Source organism: Mus musculus, chromosome 1 (genome assembly GCF_000001635.26).
Source record: "Mus musculus strain C57BL/6J chromosome 1, GRCm38.p6 C57BL/6J".
Lineage (NCBI taxonomy): Eukaryota > Metazoa > Chordata > Mammalia > Rodentia > Muridae > Mus > Mus musculus.
Genome location: NC_000067.6, coordinates 89,640,634 through 89,662,672, shown reverse-complemented (window position 1 = coordinate 89,662,672; position 22,039 = coordinate 89,640,634). Strand labels below are relative to the sequence as shown.

Genomic DNA, 22,039 nt, shown 5'->3' with positions numbered 1-22,039 from the left:
TGGGGTCAAGCCTGGAGCTTCCCAGCCCTCGCTCTGCACACACTGCTACAGCTTCAGAGGCACTCTGTCCCTCTAGGACTCATGGTTACAACAAACAGACCACGCGGTGTTCACAGACAATTTCACTTCCAGATGAACACAACTTTAAGCAGAAACTGGTGTGTCCACAGCTCATGGCTTCTATGCAAAGGAATGATAGTGTTAAATGTGACTATGTGGAAATTCAATCTATAAAAAATGGTTCCCAGAGACGAAGCAGCCGCTTCATCAGTCATGGCCCACCTCCAAAAGGCTTCTCATCATCCTGAAAGGATGATATCAATTAATTTATCTTCCCGCCACGTATTGATCATAACCTTCATCAGCTAATCATGTTTAAATTACAGAGGAATTTCGTGGCACTCCGTCATTTCAAAGCCATTGGTGTATTGATCAGGTACCGTTGAAAATGTGTATTAGACAATCTTAAGAAAAATCATTACGTGCACTCGAAAAGAAAAACCTAAGGTCAGTGTCCAAGAACTGCACGCTGTCACATGGAGGTCCTGCAATTTCAACCCCCAAATTAACCCCAACTCTCAAGTGTCCGGTGCTGTGGTCTGGATGTAAACGGCCCTTTCTTGCTCTGATGTTGGAAACTTGATACCCAGCTGGTACTGCTGTTCAGGGAGGTTCGTGAAGAGTTACAAGGTGGAGCCCTGTTGAAGGATATGGATTTTTTTTAGCCTGGTCCCACTTCCTGCTCTCTGTCTTCCTGCAGATGGAACGTGATCAGCCAGCTTCCTGACCGCCAGTCCATCTTCATCTTCTTGCTGCTATGCCTTCCCTGCCATGATGGGCCCTATCCCCTCTGGAACTGTCAGTCAAGATAAACCCCCTCTCCCCCATTTCTCTTTTAGTCAGGCCCTCTGTCACAGCAACAGGAAAGTAACGAATGCACCGGGCGACTAATCATTTGCAAAAGGAGGTTCAGATAACCAACGTTTTGGTTTACTCTCAGCCCGAGATCCACCAACCTGGACCCACGATGAACTTAACCACGGACCTTAGAGGAGAGGCACAAAACAGCTCAATTGTGCACTCTCGACACCTGCGGTGAAGGTCTTCCACGAGGAGGGAAGGTTTAGGAAACTGAGACAAGTATGTCATGGAAACTCATTGTGTGAAACTTCGAATGCAAATCCCTGCCATCCTTCTTAGAAGGCACTGGGAAAATATTCAAGAATAAAGAACACAGCTCAAAGCGAGGCCACAATGGGCGGCATGAAGTGTGGCTGCACACTACAGGTAAAAGCCTCTGCCCCCATGGTGTCTGTCCCTCCAACCTTAATCATCAAAACATAGACTCATAGCATCAAACAGTTGGCAGCAGTTATTTTTACTAATTTTATTTCCTGTTTGACCTACATCCTCATCACTATTATTCTTTAGACCTTCTAACTTACACCAATAAAGGAAAGAAAATGATTTTTAAATTTTTTGTTCTATGATATTGTGAGTGCTTTGTAAAGATAAAACATAAGAGGGCACATCTACTGAATGCCAGACAAGAGGATTCTGGGTAAGGCTGAATCAAATGAGAAAAGGGGAAGATGAAGAAGGGCTGTCCCTGTGTTGTAAGACACCTTGACACCCTTTTTGTCTAAGGGAAAAATGAATATTAACTATGTAGTAACTTCCTGCTAGCAGCCACATATCCACTGATGGCGGCTGCTGCTTCCTGCAGTGTGCACCAAGGAGGAAACAGCTCGCCTGGTGCCTCAGATGAAGCTTTTCCTTAAGTACCGAGAATACTCCATGCAGGAACCATGCAGACGGTTACAGGACCATGACCACCATCAAGGGACTATGTGGGAAACTGAGCAAGTCTGATCCCATCAGGTGACTGCTTGGTCCCTCCCCAATTACCAGTCTACAGCAGGGGCCACAGGGACCAAAGGCAGGCCCTGCCCCCGTGAAAATATTAATTATTGCTGCTACTTGGAATAAAATGCTGTTAGGTTTACAACAATCAGATATAACCCTAGACACCGCTGGCTGGGTGATCTAATTCTCTTTGATTTTGCTAGCACCTTGGCCATTCAACAAACACGGTTACATATCTTACATCATCAGTACACGCATGTAAACGTCTCATGTTTTGTACCAAGTACACAAACACCCAAGCCCAAAATGAACTTCTTTTTTAAATTATTGTTGAGATTTATTATTCATGCTTGGTGGGATTCTACCATGATGGGCTATGCTCCATCTCAAAGTGTCACCTAGGACAAGATGACCATTGCCCTTTACCACAGAATCCCAACACTTCCTCCTTGGGGTACTTGGGGTTCTTTAAAGTTGCTTCCTCTACAATGTAACTTTCTGCCTGGACTTGAACAGGGGTCAAAAGCTTTCTGCCTGGACTTGAATGGGGCGGGGGGTACAATATCCTAATCTGGGTTAATATAATCCTTAAACTGAAACCTATATCCATTCTGCAACTACTAAGAGCTACAGACAGTAATAACAAAACCCAACATGGACTTACTTGCTTCTCCCAAAACTGTACATTTTCTACTTAACATGGAAGCATGAAAAACATTGAGATGGACTGCTCTGCTTGACCCCAGTCAAACAACCCATCTTCTTCCAGACATTACTAGCTCATCCACACAAAAGCATCAGCCACCTTGGTCCTACCAGGAGAGTGAGCCCTCTGCTCACAGCCCTGTGACCATGCTACCGGCTGAAGGCTGAGCATGGTAGGAGAGCTATGACCTCACTCTATCCAGCAGATAAAGAGGTCCCAGTGGAACCTCACTGGTCTTACAGAACCTGAAAGACTGAGGCAGCAGGAAAACTAATTCTAGGCCAGCCTGAACTATATAGATCTGATCTCAAATAAGCCAACAACAACCCCACATATATGAATATAAAAAACAGACAGAGGAGGACAGCAGCTCAGACCATGCCTGGAAGAGTCAGGCAGGACCTCCAGCCCAGCCTACATTGACCCAGGACAGGAGCTGGGGGATCCCCTGCTCTCCAGCCCTTTCTCTGTTTCTAAGGGTACTCGTGTAAATAACTCTGGTGATTTAAATGATATATGTACCCCATAGTCTCAGTCGTTTGACACCTTAGTACCCAGGTGGTGGAGTTGCTTGGGAAAGAGGCTTGGAAGGTGTGCCTTGTTTGAGCACACCTTCAAGCCAGACTCTGAGAGTCTACAAGATTCATGCTGTTCTTTTCTCTTTCTGCTTTGTTGTGCTTGAGGTTCAAGATGTGAGCTCTCAGCTTCCTACTCCAGCTGCCATGCCTGTTGCTGCTTGTCATGACAGAAACATCTCTCTGGAACTGTAAGCCCAAATAAACTCTGCCTTCTATGACTAATATTAATATATATACAGTGACATAAACAAAGGAAGCTTGTTGGCAAGACAACAGTGTGTCAACCAAGCAGAGCATAGCCCCCCCCCCCCCCCCCTCTAGCAGCATCCTTCAAGTCTGTGTCCTTGTCTGTGGCTACCCCCACCCACAACTTCTGACCCCTATACCTTAGGAGCTGATCTGGCTCTGTGACCTCATGTGGTGCTTAGGGTCTCTGGTAGCTGCCTGCAAGTCAGACCACATGTTCCTACATGAGCCCTGGGCAGTTTCTGGTGTAGCTGACTATCCTGTCCAGTCCTTTCTTTTCTAGGCTTCCAAAACACACAAGGTCCTTGGCCTCACCACCCCTCTGCCTGGAACTCAATTCCTTTGTTGGCTTCTCACAAGGTGCTTCCAGGGCTCTGGTCCTCAGGCCTCTCAAAGCTCCAGATTCTCTTTCGGGGAGGAACCTGGACATTCATGCCTTAGTAACCACTCTCAATGCTGATGGCACTCTGTTGAAAGAGCCTGCGAGGCCTTCCTGTGTTCTAAAATGACAGGACCACAGTCAGTCCAACACCTGACTTCACTGTGCTGCCAGCCCAGAACCTCCTCTCTTTCCTCTGCAGTCCTAGCCTCCTGTGCAGCAGCCCCTGGTCCTGCGCAGGAGCAGGAGACACAGAAAACCACTGGCCCAACCACCAGAGATGTTCCCAACCCATCTTCAGTCAACACCCTGACCAAGCCCTCAGCCTCCCATGGCTGATTAGAGATGAAGCCTAAAGGACCCCTAACTGGAGCCCAGGGCCCAAGCTGCAGGGTCATCTTCTCCAAGACAAATCAATTGCGATACTGAGATTAAGACATTGTTCTGAGTAGGTTTTCAATGACTCTGGCCACACAAGCCTTATATGGGTTAAGGGTGGATTTCTGAACTCCTGTGATAGCCCTACCTTAACACAAGTCTTGCCACCTCTTCTAGAACACCCAGAGATCTCAAATCAATTCCCACAAGGTTCTAGAGCAGCAGTTCTCAACCTGTGGGTTGCAACCCTCTTTGCTAAACCTTTCTCTCCAAAACTATTTACATTACAATTCATAGCAGCAGCAAAATTATGACTATGATAGCAATGAAAATTATTTAATAGTTGGGGCTCAACACAACCTGAGGAACTGTATTAAAAGGTCGCAGCGTTAGGGTCTGAGAACCGCTGCCCTAGAGGCTCCAGATGACGACCAAGGAGTGGGAAGAGCAGGAGCTATGAGCTGAGAATGGCACACAGCCCTGCCATCAGTATACATCAGTATACATCAGTATACAGACTAAAGTACTTAAGACCCATGATAAGACCCAAGTGAAGACAGGATTTAAAAGGGAGCTGCTACGGGAAAAACAGTTGCAAATGCTAACCTAGAGTTGGAAGGCCCATTCTCAAGGTACTATTTTAGATAATTAACTATACTAATATTTATATAAAATAATAAAAATAGTATTTTCAATGTTTGTAACAGCTGTGCTTATAAAGGCCAACAGCCACATGATGGACATGAGTTATACTGTACAGTGACTACTTGAGATAGTCTTTCTTTGTAGCCCAGGCTGGCATCTTTTCAGCAATCCTCCTGCCTACATCTCCCAACTTCTGGGGTCACAAATATGCCAATCCACCTTGCCCCAAAAATATTTTAAAAGCTTAGTCGTTTTGGATAGTAATCATTGCATGATTTATGCTTCTCTCTTGTAAGTCAGCGCCAAAACAAGCCTATTATACCTTTCACCAAAAGGACCTGGTGGAGAGCTATAAGGGGCTCACCTGGGGAACCCCCATAATTAACAAAAAATGACTGCAGACTGTAAATCTTCCAGGGACAAATAGAAGATCCACTAATGTCTCCACTTTAAATTACAGGAGAGTGATCATTAAACTAGCTTATTAATTAAGGAGAAATTAATTACCAAGTTATCCATATAGCTCTGAATGTGTGACTTAGGAATGAAAAAAAGAAAGAAAAATTTCTCACCACAAAAATGGCAAAGTCAGTACATGTTGGAGGCATGTTCTGTCCACCAGCTGTTCATGCAGTGCCTAAGTTTTCAGGAAAGAGAAAGCTATGCCAGAACAGAACAAGAAGGAGGAGGAAACAGAGCAAGGCTGGGAAAAGCTCGGCTGTGAAGAATGGAGGAGTCTGGGCTCCCCTCCCCCCAGCATGGCATAAACTGGTCAAGATGGTGCACAGCTGTAATTCTGGCATTAGGAAGTGGAAGTGAGGCTGTCAGATCATCCCTTGCTACTTGGCGAGCTGAAGGCCAGCCTGTTCTACATGAGACACTGCTTCAAAACCAAGCCAACAAAACGGGAGACGTAGGAGAACGGAGAAGCAGAGGCAGCGCAGGCTCCCGAGTAGCTGGAGGTAATTCCCAAGCCAGGAAACAGCAGTCTGCCATCTGAACACCCTGCTGGGATCCAGCCAAGCTGTGAGGTCATCTAAATGGCAGAGGCACTCGATGCATGCTTTAATGCTTACATGCGTCACCTCACACCCACGGGAATGCAGGAAGGGATGACTGACAGAGGGCTTCAGACAGAAGGCTTAGTACAGATGAGAGGAAGAGAAATGAGAATGAGGACTAGATACTCATTTTCAAGGCTTCGAAATGCAGAGTGTGTGGTTGCCAGCCTGCAGGCAACAAGGAACACCCACACTGGTTCTGAGGATAAGAACACTGGGGTGGCTTGCAGGACTCAGGTGTGCTGTGGGTGTGCTGGGGTGGCTCTGGGCTCCAGAGACTGGCTGCTGTCAGTCTACCCTTCCTGTAGGGTAATGCTCACCAGGCTGGCTGTGCGGCAAGACTCTTATTAAAGGGGGAGCGGTGTCTCACAGCTCAGTGACACTGCTGCTACCCCTAACAGTTTCTATTACAGCATGGGATCCTTCTGTGGTCATGTGACTCTGCAAGGGAGTCCTACTGCCAGAACAGGCTTTAAGTCTCTGCTTGTCACCATTCAAACCTGCTCTCAGCTATTCTCAAGTCTAGTTCCTTCCAACTATCCCGCATGACCACCAGCCCTTCTCATTCATAAACACTAGCTGGCCCAATTGCATCCATGTTCCCTAAAAACCTATCTCTAGACCCTTAGAACAGTTTCCCAACTAGAACAAATACTAAGGAAGAAGGTGGCTTTTCCTGCAACTGAGCCCGGAATATTGAACAGGCATTGTGGACCTCTGGGCCTCTGCTTTTCGAAGTCTTGTCAGTGCAAGCCCTGTGAGAGGCTCTGAACAGAGAGCCACCACTGGGGTCCCCAGGCTACCAGCAAATCAAGGGAGGATGGATTGGTGGCCATGGTGAATGGAGACTCTATGGTGACTTACCTTCCTCCTGAGACCAAGATATCTACATACATCTGACTATGCCCATCTTTCCATCTGCCAGTACCTGTATACCAATAAGTTAGTGTGTGTTTATGTGTCTCAATCATTCAAGAAGGCTTGGTTTTCTTCATTTTTAATACTGGGATGAGACTCAAATTCCTAAACATGCCAGGTAAGGATACTACTGCTGAGCTAGCCCTCAGCCTCGACAATATTTCCATTACTCTCTTTAAAAAAAAAAAAAAAGCCCTCTAATCTAAGACACGTTTAAAAAGCCACACTGTAATTTCTCCTGGCAAGGCCTTTTGAGTTTTTCCTAAAGTAATGAATGGTAGTCTGAACTCTTAATCTGAGATTCAGTTCTTGTCTGTATTCTTTTTATCTCGTTGTATTAAAACAAATTTATCTTCATTTATGTCGCAATTACCTATTAGGGTTGTTAATTTGCTGGAAATGAAGCTATTGTTTAATTGCTCCTATTAATCGGGGATTTAAATGCCGACTGTAATAAACAGTTACCTTCAGGACGGAGCAAAGTCAAGGCTGGGGACATTAATTTCAGAATTTTAGAACGAGGGGAAATTTCTGCATCCAGGGCCACTGGATTTCCTGTTCACAGAAACAAGTGGAAGAATACTGAATACTCACAAGAGAGATTCATGGGGTCAATACAGTCTGTTTGCTTCTTTTTACACGTGTAACAAATTGTCATGTAAAATAACTGATTGTGACAAAGGGATAGGAGAGCAAGCTACAGGAAACACGCCCATCCCCCCCCCCTTCTCATGTCTCTACAGCACAAGGCTCCTAAAAGTTTTATCTCAATGTAGGTAACTGGAAATGGGCATGTGTGGTCATCCTGAGCATCACTGTACCAGCGGGGATGGATGGTACTGCAGACAGGCCACCTGGGTGCTAGCTGAAGAGGGACAAGGTAAGCATTCACTGCTCTGAAAATGAGTCTTGCCTCGCCATTTCCCAGCTGGGACTGCCTTTGGCTGGTTCTATCTCAGCCAAGATGGATGTGGATGGAGCTTCAGTGGGCAGAGCCCTGTACAGCGCTCTTCTCCAACACTTGCCAGAAAAGGGTGCTTGCCAAGCAAGCAGACTCATGGGCGTCCTTTAGGGTAACATCTCAGGCCCTAGTCTGTTCCCTGTGCAGAGAAAATAAGGTCTGCAGTCAGGGGCGCACTTAGATGCTGGTGGGTCCTCCAGCTGTTCCCCCAGTTGTCTTCCTCAGCATCTCAGCTGACTGACATCTGCACCCCCTTTTCTCACACAACCACCACACCCCTGAATGTCTGCAAATCCTAATTGGTTTTGTCAGGATTCTTCTCTAACCCTGGACTTTCAATCTCCCACGCCTTCTGCTTTCCTTAGCTTCCTCGGCTCAGCGAACCTTGGCTTTGGTCAGAAAGCTGCCCTTCTACCATACTGAGCAGCAGGGCCCGAGTGACACCCTTCCCTGGGCTTTCACTGGTCTGAACTCAAGTGCGAGCACAGCCTTTCTAACCCTCCCATCCCAGTGGCGTCAGGACCAGGCCAGAAGACAGGTGATGCCTGCATGACTACCATAACTCAGCCCCACTGATAATTCCTAGGAAGGTCCTTAGTCATGTTCATAGCCCTACAATGATTGTGGTGGTACTATTGTTCCCAGCATGCTCTTGGTTCAGGAATGCCCTTGTTGACTCCCGAAGTCTCTTAGTAAGACTGTTGGTTCTAGAATGCATTTACTTATGCTGCTGGCTCTGAACGATCGTGACTATATTCTTGATTAGTGTTCCAACAGAGCTCATGAGGCTGATGCCTGTTCCATGGTTAATATACATGGAGTCAGCCACTTCACTCGGCTGTGCCACACCCTCACCTCACTCACTCACTGCTCCCTACACTGTACCACTGACTTGGCGCATGGACCACTGGATACACTCAGGAGCAGTGGAGACTGCCAACTCACAGTGGCTGGCCACCAGCACGCTAAGCACACTCGATGACTTTCCAGTCCCAGCATCCTATGGAAGAGACCAGATCTAATTCTTCGGGACTTTTGTTTTCTAGAGTAACAAACAACGTTCCGCATCCCAAGCACCTCTGCTTCTAGGCACCTGTCTTGGAATTCAGTTCCTCCTGGCTTCCCTGCTTAGTGTTAGATAATGCATAATTAGATAATAATGCAGAGTAGAAACGTTCGGGGATCGTGTGCACGAGGGGAACACGAGTTTGGAGATAACTGCAGAGAGAGCTATGACAAGCAGGAAATGTTCAGGCAGTCCCACCGAGCAAGCGCACAATAGGAAGGGTTTGGATGCTTTGTAGAGCTTCTGTACACAGTATACTGACTGCACCAAGGGCTCGGGCAGTCCTGTGTGTCCACTTCTAAGTCAGGATCAGGGAGGAAACAGACTTGAGAAGTGGTTTCTCAAAGTCAGGAGTCACATGACCCAGGCCAGCTCCACTCCCTATCACCAAGATAGACCTAGAGCTGGACCTCTGATAAGTCCAGCTTCTTCAACGATGCTTAAGGGAGACAAAACTAACACATGCTGGGAAAAGCCACCCCAGAGAACCAGAAAAACTGACAAGCGTGGAAGGGTGTGTCAATCTAGACGGCTCATGCACAACACAGGAGAGGCACGTCCTCTTACTGGCCTTGCTAATACGAGGGATCCCTTCAGGCAGTCACCTGGGGTGTTCTGCACTGAGGACCCTAAGGATAGAAGCTGGCCACAGCTTCGCTCACCGCCTGGAGAGCATTCATTACTATCCCACATCACTCGATGCAACAGCCGACAAAACACGTAGCCCGGCACAAACCATAATCCCAGCACTCAGGGGGCTGAGGCAGGAGGATCAGGAGTTTAAGTCCAGTATGAGAGGCTGACCTTGTGGGGTGAGGGAGCAGGAGGCGAGGAAGGAGACAGGAGAGAAAAAGAATGGGTGAGCAAGAAGAGGAGGAGGCTGGGCTCAAGCAACACACACAGCCTGCATTGGCCTCACATGAAGAGACAGACGCAGGAGCTGAGCTGAAGATCCTCGGGAGAGCGAGCTGCGTGGCCTGGGCAAGCTATACTCACGGATGTGGGGTTTCAGGGAGTGGAACACACACCCACAGTGATTAGAAAACATGTAACACTTCAAGCACCACAATTAAACACCGGTGAAAAAAATCCGTTCAGAAGCCAGGAGATGATTAACCTCCCGTCTCACTTGTCCTCAAGTCGGATGCAAATCAGCACCTCTGAGCCCAGGCAAGTGAATATCCCAATAAATTGGCAATACAATTCGGGTGGCAGGCAAGGAGCTAAAAGATAAATGGCTTAAACAAAGAGGGGGAAAATGAACCTGTCACTTCTCCTCAACTCAGCAAGCTGTCTCACACAGAAGCGATGATCCCGGAGCAGGGCTGCTCTGACACCCCGAAGTGGGGGCTCGGGGGCTCGCTGGGAATCCTTCATTCTATAGACTCCCAGCTCACCAGCCACAAGTCAGAAAAGACCAAACTGGTTACAAAATAACTAACACACTTTTATCACTTACATCAAAGAAAGTTGGAAGGAAAGTATGAAGAGCCAGGCTGCCACAGGCAGCCAGCGGGAGATCAGAAAGCCAGTCCGGGAGATGGCTGAGAAAGGACTGTGTGTGGGGTCAGGGGGGACAGCAACGAGGCAGAGGACGCGAGTGACCACGTAAACGTCCCAAGCCAAGGCAACAGCTCAAGATTTTAAAGATGAAGACATCAAGGTCAATGGGAACCAGGAGGCAGGCAGAGCCCTGAATAAGGGCAGGACAGGCGGGTCCAGTGGTAGATGCTACCTCACAAACCTGGGAACCATTGAGGTTCGGTGCAAGCATCAGCTTTCCCTTTAGTGACTACTGTTGTCCCAGCCAAGGTTAAAGTTCAAATCCATCTCCAGTCTAAAGGTCAAGGTAAACGAAAGTCATGGTGCCCAGAACAGTCTCCTACCTCCACACTAATCTTCAGAGAGCTTTAAACTGCTGAGGAGAATAGCCAGTGAGGTGGCTCAGCAGATAAAAGTACCGGAGAGGGAGGACTCACACAAGCTGTCTGGCCTCGGGCCTCTACATGCACACATGCTCTGAGGGAACAAGGCTTCTCCTCCTGCTCTTTCAGTCACGAGGCCTTGTTGGAAGGTCTGGGGGAACTGACAGTGACACACAGGTTGAATTATACAATGTATTATGATGTGATTAGAAAGAAGGATGAGGTGACAGAACGCATTCCCACTCGGTCCCCAGCTTGGCTCTGTGCATTAAGTCACTGCAGCCCCCTCCCCCAATGCACACGAACACACACATACACACACACACACACACACAAACATACACATTCAATTATTATCAGTAGCCAGTACCACCCAGAGCCCTGCCTGTCCCAATGCCTCATGCAGGGTTGCTAACGGGGCAGGGTTGCTAACGGGGCAGGGTTGCTAACAGGGCAGGGTTGCTAACGGGGCATGTTTGCCTTTGGAGACGCTACAGGATTCTGGCCATGTGAATGCAATGAAGTCAAGAATTGCAAGACTTCTCAGTGGGTAAAGACACTGATGCCAAACTTGATGACCTCAGTTCAATCTCTGGAATCCACATGGTGGAAGGAAGACGACAGACTCCTGCAATCTGTCCTCTGAACAAGAGTACATGGTATACACATACATGCGTGCGCGCCTGCGTGCGCGCGCACACACACACACACACACACGAATCCGTGCACACATGTGTATACACACATAGCAATAATCTTTTTTAAGTGACCAGGCCTATGATGAATGTCAAGAGCCCAGTACAATACATGATTTAAACTTCTACAAAAACAACATAAAAGCCTTAACAGTTCTTTTAAATGGACTGCAGCTGCCAAAGAGTTAAGTAGACAGTGGACAGAAACTTTCTAACATTTCTCTCCTTTAATGAGAAATTAAGTTTATCAACTGCCATTATAATTATGCACAGCACCTCGGGTAATTAAAAGGGATCTAAATCTAATTTTATTTACATTTAGAATACCTGAGGTCATCTCCGATCAAGACTTCACATTCGTGACTAATAATACTTCAGTGTTAATTAGAGCTCAGCAGAGAATGCTGATTGATTCTGAATCTGTAATCTGCAGTGATTTAGCAACATCGAGAGGGCTTCGGAACCTCTTCCTGGAACACAGAGGCTCACACGGCTGACTGCCAGCCGGTACTTTTAGCTCAACAAAGTCTCAAAAGAAGCACAGATACTGTACCGTGTACTTCAACTTGAGAGAGAAAAAAAATACCTCATATTGAATTATTCTTAGTATAGGATGGCTGTAGTAGAGTTATAAATGCATAACTACTGTATTGAATTGTCCCTAAAATGTTTATAGTACAAGTTTGTCTACTGCAATGAACATGCACTTCTGCCCAACCTAGACTTGATGGTAATGTGTTGCTATGCCTACTATACTGCACACCTATGCATCCATCCTTCGTCCCGCATCCTTCTTGCCATCTCCCTCCCTCGATTGTATGATGTATTTCAAGCCTCGTGCAGGCTTCAGTTCACCCTCTAACACGTTACCAGCAGCCATAAACAAAAGGTTATGAAGAAGGCTGGAGAGATGGCTCAGCGGTTAAGAGCACTGACTGCTCTTCCAGAGGTCCTCAGTTTAATTCCCAGCAACCACATGGTGGCTTGAAACCATCTGTAATGGAATCCAAAGCTCTCTTCTTGGGTATCTGAAGATAGGTACAATATTCTCATATATGTAAAATATTTTTTTAATCAGCCAACCGATCTCTTCTCAAACTACTGTGTTTCTACTCAAAATTCTTGCTTTAATCTATCCTAAGGAAATATCATTTATCAACAAAGTAAAAACTACTGTTCTTGGTGACACTGGGGCTAGAACTCACAGGGTTCTACCACCACTGATTTTAAGTCTGTGGTGGTAGAGGTTAGGCCTAAAGACTTTCAGGCCAGATTGTCACACTGCAACAAACACAAGCACACATGCCAAGAACCCGTGGGTCAGAAAACAGCATTGTCTCCTAGTTTAAAATACTTAAAGCAAAAATAAAATAAAATAAAATAAAATAAACAAAGAGACAATTTGCTGACTGCAGGTGAAGAAAGCTGACACCATGTGATGCTTACGCTACTTCCCAACACAAGCATGTGCACACACACACACACACACACACAGAGAAAGAGAGAGACAGACAGACAGACACATGAACAGGCACAGGCAGTTGCTGGCCACTGGACATCGGTGCTGGGGGCAGTACCTGCTCTTAACTGTCCAGTCACTACAGCCCACGACATTGTATATACAACAATACATTATTTACACATGAGCTTCTCCCGTGGGACTTCTGGGAATTCGTCTTGAACACAGGTGAGTTACTAGAACTTGCTTGTGCTGGTTATTACCCAAATCCTTGGTGCTGCCTCCAACTCAGAGTGACAGAAAAGCAATGTTCTCCCCTCCATGAAAATGCTCAAAACAGGCCCATAAGTGAGACATGCTAAGTGAAAGGCAAATTACAACACGGAAATTTAAAGTGCCAAAGGACTGCATTGCCAAAAGAAGCGCAAATATTGGGCACCCAGTAGATTTTTTTCCTTCCTCAAAAACACATGAAGAAAAGATGACAAAGGTACTGTGTGGCTTTGTTTCTAAAACAGATTTCTCTTTTCACAAAAAGTATAAAAAGGAAGGACTATAAATATGTATGTAGCCCACGCTTGTCCTCCTTCAAATACATTGAAATATTCAAACAGCCATGCACTGAACCAAGGCCTACTGAAGCAGGGGCCACTCTGTTCCTGCAACTTGTCTGGAGGTCAGTGCTTTCAAAGACCAAATGCACAGTCAACACATACAACCCCAAGAGCCGACCAGCAACACCAGGGCTCAGCGAAAGGGAGCCACAGACAGGACTGGCAGACAGACATTTCTTTAAGCCTCCCTGATCCATAAAAGTAAGCCAGAACTCCTTATGGACCTAAGATATTCTGCTGGAGGAGAAGGTGGCTCATCCCCCCGGAGCAAATTGCTAGAGAGATGAAAATTGCTCTTTCGGTATTTTTCACTTGCTTGTACCGGCCATGTAACGGTGAGGGCCTTACCCTCGACAGGCCACAGAAGCAATGGACAGAGTCTGGCTTGTCAAAGCCTCCAGATGCCTAAGACAAAGCCAACTGGAGAGGAGTCGGGAGCCAATGAAACTAGGCCTTCCTCTGGGAGCACAGTTGAACATCCAATAAAGACGCAAGTCTTCCTGCGTGCCTTCATGAGCATCTAACTGTCATAACATCTATAATTCAGCATAGAAAAGGCACCGCAGAGCATTCATTATCAATCTCACAAAACATATACGGTTCCTCTGCACCTCAATCATTTGCTAACAGTTACAATAAGATTATATTAAAAATTTAAACTGCCCTACTTAAGCAATTTACCTTCAAACGTCCATTTCCAGGGAATGAGTACGAGGGACATGAATGTCGAACCCTTGCTCAGATTTATTGCGCTGGAGAATATTTCTCCAGATATCGCTTTGAAGAGTGAAGTCTAATGACTTTAGTTTTATTACTTTTTAAGCACTTAATGGGAAAATTTAGACATTTTCACAAGACTGAGCTTCAACCCAAATGGTACCTTTAAAAAATGACAGGCAGAGGCAGGTCTGTGAGATTACTATAGACGTGCCCAGGTTAGTGCAATCCTGAGGTTTTAAGGCAGTGACTAATACAGCAGGCTTGCCTCTGCCGTTATCAGTGTGAGCTCCCCTACCAACCCCGCTTTTCTTTTTAAACTGTCTTAAATAATAACCCAGAGAATGTTTAGCAACGACTAGCTGCAGAGAATTTTATCATTATACATGTAAAGATTTAAAGCCATTAAAAAACCCCAGTATTTAATCTTTTCCCTTACACTCATAAACCACCTTCCATGGAGAAATTACAGGGCAAACGCCATCGTTATCTCAGTGCCATTACGCAAGCCCTGGTCAGTACGGGTTGCTTCTACCACCAGCCATCTTGCCAGCAGGAAGACCACCTTTGAAACGTGGAGAAACAAATATGGAAGTTTCTTTTCACCCCAACTCATTTCCCCAAACTTCAGCCACAGCTGTGATCAGTCAGACTTCAATTAAAGCACAGGCAGTGGTCCTATCAATCACGAAGGACGATAAATTTCTCATCTTTCTCATTAGCTCCCCCGTCACACAGCTTAAATATAAACACACCTTGCAACAGGACTGTAAATCACTCAGCCCTTGGTGACTCTACCCAGCAGTGCAAGAGGCAGGAATGATGTGAGCAAAATCCAAGGCACAATCACCACACTAAAGCTGATTTACACACCTCGGAAAAATAAAAAGCCTCCGAGAATCAGACTGACAGCGGGTCTCTTTGAGTTTGTTTATTTGGCTTAAAACGGGTAATGACCTGTCTTTATTAGTATGACTAAGTTTTATGTGCAAAATCCAATTTTCTGTAGAAATATTTTTTGCTGCATCTGCCAACAGTATCTCTTGCAGTTACCTGTAGCTATTAATTTTTAAAAAGCTAAATCCCTCAACTTTTTTTTTAAGTTTTAAAGGGGGGGGGAAAGAGTAGAAAACCAACAAACTATTTTCTTGAGGTAAAATTAACAGAAGCAGATGCAGAGACAGCGGAGCTGGCTGTGGGCGGGGCTCCCACAGCGGCCATTACTCCGAGCCGGAGCCGCTTCTGAACACTTTTCATGTATTTTCTCTGAGCCTGTGATTAAATGTGGGCTGTGGGCTGTGGGTGTGTGTCTCCCAAGTGCAAACTTTATACAGCACTCAGAACACAGTCCAGTGAATTCTGCTATCCTACCGCTGAACCGCTAAGAATCAACCAGCTGTCACGGCAAGAGAAGCCATTTGTGCCTCCAGTGTGACCTTCCAGGCACCTACACACCACATCCCATGTGTGCCTAGATTAACTGTATCTTCCTAATTTACACGGAGGCAGCACAAGATTTTGCTACCATCTTTAACCCACAAGAGCTAAGGAGGTCTCTGCAGATCACACCTGAAGCCACAGCAGGAAGTCTGAAACCCTAAGCAAAGGGCAGCCCTGTCTGTGACTCCACTGCCACCTAGTGGCCTACACTTGACTTACCTGGCACAACCACGGAGCAACTGGTGCTGTTCTGACAGCCCCAGAGGACAAGTGAACAACAAGCAGAGATAAAGAGCAAAGTCAGGCTAAGACAAGCCACCAACCAAATGTGACCACCCTGCTGGAGTTGACAGCGTGTGGCCAATGGCTCAGAAAAGCAGTTGCCTGAAAGCCATAGCACTCCAGCCCCAATGGCTACAAAGTATCTTGTACAAGTAGCTGTGATTTCCCCAGCTACTGAGACTCTGACAAGTGGAGTTAATATGTAACTTTTAGGTCACCTAACAACAATGGCCAATGGAGTGGGGAATCTTGGACACAGAACTGGCCTGCTGTGGCAATTAACGACCAGTGTGATCTCTGGCAAGGTATCTGACCTTTCTGTGCCTCAGGTTCCTCACTGAGAGGTGCATGCATGGTATCTGTATTGGCTGATGGATATGAGACACAGCCTGGTAGTGATGATTTGGTATGAGATACAGAACAAGCGTGGTCCTTGCACAGACACCAGGCAGGCAAATGCCATCACCCATACCCTGCACCAGCACCTACTCTAGCTTCAGAAAGTGCTGTGCCAAGTAGATTATGACCTCCAAGGGAGGAACTTGGGCCCTGTTCAGCTCAGCAGCCCTGGCTCCAGATACAAGACCTGAGGCAGGTAGAGACAAGAGAAGAAATTTTTCTAAGGCCCTAGTTTTCTGCTGGGACATCCTAGGGGCAAAAGCAAGGCTGGAGAGAAAGAGACCCAATCCAAAAGATGAAGCATTGCATCAGCAAGAGTGAAAGGAGGGCAGGATGCAGGGCTAGAGCATGCAGGTTTCACAGATATGCTCCGATCATACCTGCATCACAGCTATCCTCTGGAGAGCTGGGGAGAAGGCATGGACATGAAATGTGTGAATCCATACAGGGTGGACCAGGTGGGCGTAGGGAGGAAGGGCTAAAATGGAGCCAGAGCTGCCTAATAGTCTAACCTGGGGCCTGAGGAACTCAGTCACTCTAAGACACCCAAACCCTGACTTAGTGCATAAGTCTCAGTTGAAAGAACTCTGAGAACCTGATAAACCACAGTGGGGAGACAGAGGGTACAGTGAGGATGAGACCCACACCCACCACCCATGTGTAACAAGTACAATGCCTGTTTCAGCTCTGTACTTGCCAAGGGAACCCACCAGGCCTCGGGTGTCTCGGTACCTCTGCCTTTGGGCACAGGAAAATATACCCTTCCCAAGAATATTCCTTGCATGACTATTAGGCCACTTGGCCACACTTGGAAAAGATGTATGTGTCCCAGTCCGTGAAGCCAAGGCTAAACCAAAGCATGCTAGTGGCTAGGGTTGGGTCTGAGAGGGGGCAGGCGGTAGGGAACAGTGCCACATTCTCTCCTGCAGCAGGAGACAGAGCGGGCACCAGTGCAGGCAGTGTAGCCTGGTGATGGGTGCTGCCTGTGCTTCTCATCTGAACATAGGCTGCTGTGTGTTCCAAGGGGACGGCAAGTGTGGACTCGGGAGAGAGGAGTCTCCCAGGAAATCTCTAAGCTGCACACGGCTTCATTTTGTGACGGCTCTGTACCTGACCTGCTGCTTCTAGGACATCTTCAGAGGTGCTAGGCCTCTGTGATAAGGGAGGCCATGGCAGCTTCGCACAAGTGAATGTCACATGTAAGCCGAGGAGGTGGGCGGCTCTGCCCAATAGGGAGGTGCCTTGGCTTCGGTTCTAGCACAGAGGAGGCTGTCTCTAAAGAGCTTCACAGGAAGCGCAGGAAGTCCATCTCGGGGCAGTTGTGAAGCTCCCATGTGTGCGGGGAACTGAACTCTGGCCCTCGGAAAGCACAAGTGCTACCTCTCCAGCGCTTCCGATTTTATTTTAGAAGTTTTAGAAATTCAACAGAATATATTAATCATAAAACATTATTCTAGGACTACAGCGGGTTTTTGGGGTGTTTGCCTGGCCAGGCACAAGGCTCTGGGTTTGAACTCAGAGCCACATAAACCAGATGTGGTAGCACCTGCAATCCCAACAGGCAGGAAGAGGCAGGATCCAGGGCATCCACATGTAAAGTTGAGGCCAGCCTGGGAAACAGGAGAACCTATCTTAAACGAAAATAAAATGCTATTGACTAGTGGTGGGGGTTAACAGACCACTTTTTATTGGCATGTATGTTGGTTATTTTCCTAACATATTTTAATTGGAAAAGTGCTAAAATGTTTCTAAGCAGATACAAAGTATACACAAATCTACTGAAATCTACTTTACTAAAGTAAACATGAATTTATAACGGTGTGATGACATTCTCAGAGAGTCAAGTCTTCTGTCCCCCAGGGCCAAATGTCACTCATTTGCCTGCCTGGCTGCCTCTGCACCCACATCAACTAGCAATGCTGGCAAAGACAGGATGTGGAGATGGCAGGGAGCCTCGGCTGGAGCTTCCCCAGTGACCGGTGGCAAGCTGACTCAGTGACATCACTTCCTCCTTTAATGCCTTCCTAATCGCCCTGACCTCACGTCCGGGCTCCCACTGCAATGACATCCTGGAGGGCAGGCGCTGAGCCAGCGAGGCTCTGGGATCTCTGCTGCTCCAGTACAACTGAAGACAAAAGCCGTAAACTTTACCATCATAGCGTGTGTGCACGTGTGTGTGCGTGATGGGTGTGTGGATGTGGGTGTGTATGTACCACAGCATGTGTGAAGGAAGGAATCGGACAACTCTGTAGGGTTGATTCTCCCCTTCCTCCTGTAGGTGGGCTCCAGGGATCGAACTCATGATTCTTAGTTCCGGTTTATGCAGCACACCCTAAAGTTCAACTTTTAAAAATGTGTCTGTATTCTCTCCACCGTGACAGCAAAAGGGAAAAGAAAATACAGAATGAAAATATTCTAAGTGCTTCTGGCACCCCCTAGTGGCAGTTCCACTAGATTACAACAGAGCTCAACCCTGCCTTCCTACCTTGTAGATTCTGTGAAGAAATCACCTGGGTGGGTGGGTGGGTGGGTGGGTGGGGACAGTCCGCACACTGGCTAGAGCCAGTTAGTCCCCAGAACTACTAAAAGGCTCTGGTTCTATGAAACACTAAGAGATTTAAGCATTCTGGCCTCAGGTTGGACCTTGATCACAGTGGGCTGAAGGCATGACTGGTAATGTGCTTATCTGGCTTGAGAGCCCTGGGCGTGAGCCCCAGCACTGCAGAAAGTAAGTAGATAAATATGCAGTAAAGGGCTTTCTGCACGACATATAAAACCAAGGTAACCCTGGAGCCCAAACACAGAGAGCTGAATGTGTCTGCTCTGCCACTGAGCATGCCCGCCCCCCCCCCCCCCACACACACACACATCTGAATGGTACCAACTGCTCACCTAAGCGGGACAGGTGAAGCCAAACAAGGCCTGGCATCTCTCTACCTCTGAAAGCCACCCAGTCTGTAAGTCAGGCAAGAAGTGAACTCACACACATTATAAAATCTTGGTGCAAAGATGCCTGAGATTTGAGACAAGAGCTTACCTACAGTTTGCCCTTGGAACACAGCCTGCACAGCCTCTGGAGCAGACTGGAGTGCCGCAGGTGCAAGGCTGCGAGCATCTCAACAACAGGGGAGACAAGAGTAGGCACTTCACCATCTCTGCTATGCCCTTGCTCTGGGTGGAGCAGCTCTTCCTGAGAAGCCTCAGGGAGCCTGGACATCCACTGAGCACAGCCTAGGCTTGAACACAGGGTCCCAGGGATGGATGTGTTCTCAGCGAGCGAGGGGCCAGCACACAGGGACTGACCGAGGCAGGAGTGGGACTTGGAGGAGACAGGTGCAAGCTGTGGCACCAACCGAGTGCCCCCCGCCCCCCCGCCCCAGGGAGCCCATTCAGGGAGGAGCCCTCATGACCACAGATGGCTACCAAATGTGTCTGTCCTTCCGGGCTGTCAAGATGCTCAGCATGGAAGCAGCTGCTGCACAGCCCCGAGAACCCGAGTCTGATGCCCAGAACCCAGGGAAAGCTGTTCTCTGGCCTCTGGCACAATGATCCCAGAATCCAGAGCTCACCTTTGGGGAATCCAGGTCATCAATCCAACCATGTACCCCAAACTCTCCAACTTGTGGGGGCCAACGCCTGGCCAGGATCACTCTGTGTCACAAAAGAAGCCATCATGATAAACAACAGGTTCCAACTTACAAGATGGGCCTCCTGAGGGTCACATTTATCCCTCCTCCACGGGCTGGGAGAGCAGAGCGCTGCTAATCAAGCGTTTGTAGATTGCGCCCTAATGAATGAAGATTATTCAGAGCAGAGGGGAAGAAGGGTTACCAACTGCAAGATTCCAAATGAGTGGGAAACCTCAGCTACAGATTATAACAGCTCCTGACTGTCCTAGCTAAGTGACATTTTCTTATTCTCTTGATCAGCGCCTCTGTAGAGGGCTAAATAGGTCAAAAAGCACATCACTGTTCAATCATTTTAAAAACATTAGGAAGAGCAGAGCACCGTAGCATTATGAACAGATTATGAACAAAAATAAAAGCCATTTGTATGCATTAATGATACATCAAGCTAATTCAAGCTGGCGAAAGCCATTAGGGGGAAATCCTGGGGCAAACCATGGTACTGATGCCTCCACACAGATTCAGATTAAAAGAACCATTTTCTATGTCATTGATAAAATTAATTCTATGAGCCAGGCATGAGTCTTAACATGAAAATCAAAACAGAGAGGATTCGCTAATAGTGTGCTTAATGATCTAATTCTGGCAGCATGAGAGTTGACACAGGCGTTACTGCACAGATACAAGCATCCATGTATAGAGCATTTCCCATAAGAGAGTGTAAGGAATTCCACACTTGGGGTAAGAAACTGTCACAGACAGCAGCCTCCGTCCCTATACCACCCTTCATGCTATCAAACAAAAAGTCACTGTTCTCTCTGGTTGTTTTGATAAGACTCTGCTGTCTTCCTACTGTGTACCACTGTAGCAAATAGAGATGGTGAGCTTATGAGTAACGTGGGCTCGTGGCTTCAGAGAGGTGTACTCATAGTTCACTGGGCCCCAATGCTCTGCCCTCAGGGGAGGGCACATCCCTCTGGGAACAGGTAGAGCCAAACTGCTCTTCTTGCCCTGTGAGTGTGAATGAGAGGGCAGGAACCATCTCCTCACCATCCCGTCAAGGGCCTGAAGCCCTCTTACCAGGCCCCACCTCTGAAAGGTTCAGTCAGCCCAACAGTGAAGGCCAAGATGTTAGCAGCAGGCCTGGATGAGATGTGAGGGCTACCAACGTGTGAAAGCCAGCCAGGGGCTACACAGTAGGACCCTATCTTCAAACAAAGCCAAAACAAAAGAATGTGGGCTAGAACTCAGCTGGAGGAGTCCCACCAAGCACACATGAAGCCTAGGCTGATGTCCAGTACCACATAAAGGAGACATAGTAGCTCACACTTAGGATTCTAGCACCTTGAGAGGTGGAGGGAAGAGAATCAGGAGTTAAAAGTTCACCCTCAGCTACACAGCAAATTCAAAGGCAGCTTGGGCTACCATGAGAACCTGTCTCCAAAAGGAAGAGAGAATGGCCAGGTTTCAGAATGACCTGAATCATCAGGGCAGCAGCTGTGGTCTGGACCACCGACCTTAACAATCATTATGGCGATACCCACTGAAACGTGTCCATTTTGCATGGGTGACTTTAGACAAATCAACTAACAAGCTAAGGAATGAATTCTTCTTTTAAAGTCCATCTACTTTGGTCTACTGAACAGTCCAATGGACCAGAGCTAAAAATGGAAGGTCTAATAAGAACAGGCACACTCATAACATGAAGTGATTGAAATAATAACATTCAGAAACTCTGGGCTCTTTCAAGGATAATCACCTCAAACAGATCCCAGCTCATTCTGGAAAAGTTCAGTGTCACTTAAACTAGTTTCATCCTGCCACAGTCCTGTTTACTTCCTGTCTCAGAAGCTCCGGCGATGTGTGGCTCACCAATGGGGCATGTGCTAGGACCTTAACGAGAACATCAGGATTCTGGATCCATGCCTTTTCCAAAAACTATTTGAGGTTTTTCTTTCCATCCTTAGAGTCTCTGAGTCTGTTTTATTATGCAGAAACTGAAGATGTAGTGGTGATATTAATTCAGCCTGTGGTGGAACCCTCTGATATGTGAAGGCTACTCATAGATAGGAAATAAA

At 47.1% G+C, this 22,039-nt stretch overlaps 1 protein-coding gene across 2 annotated transcripts in view; it reads right to left on the bottom strand.

Annotated features, from left to right (window-relative positions):
* Positions 1-22,039, bottom strand: part of Agap1 (ArfGAP with GTPase domain, ankyrin repeat and PH domain 1) — a 440,472-nt gene that overhangs the window by 232,610 nt on the left and 185,823 nt on the right. The window lies entirely within an intron of this gene.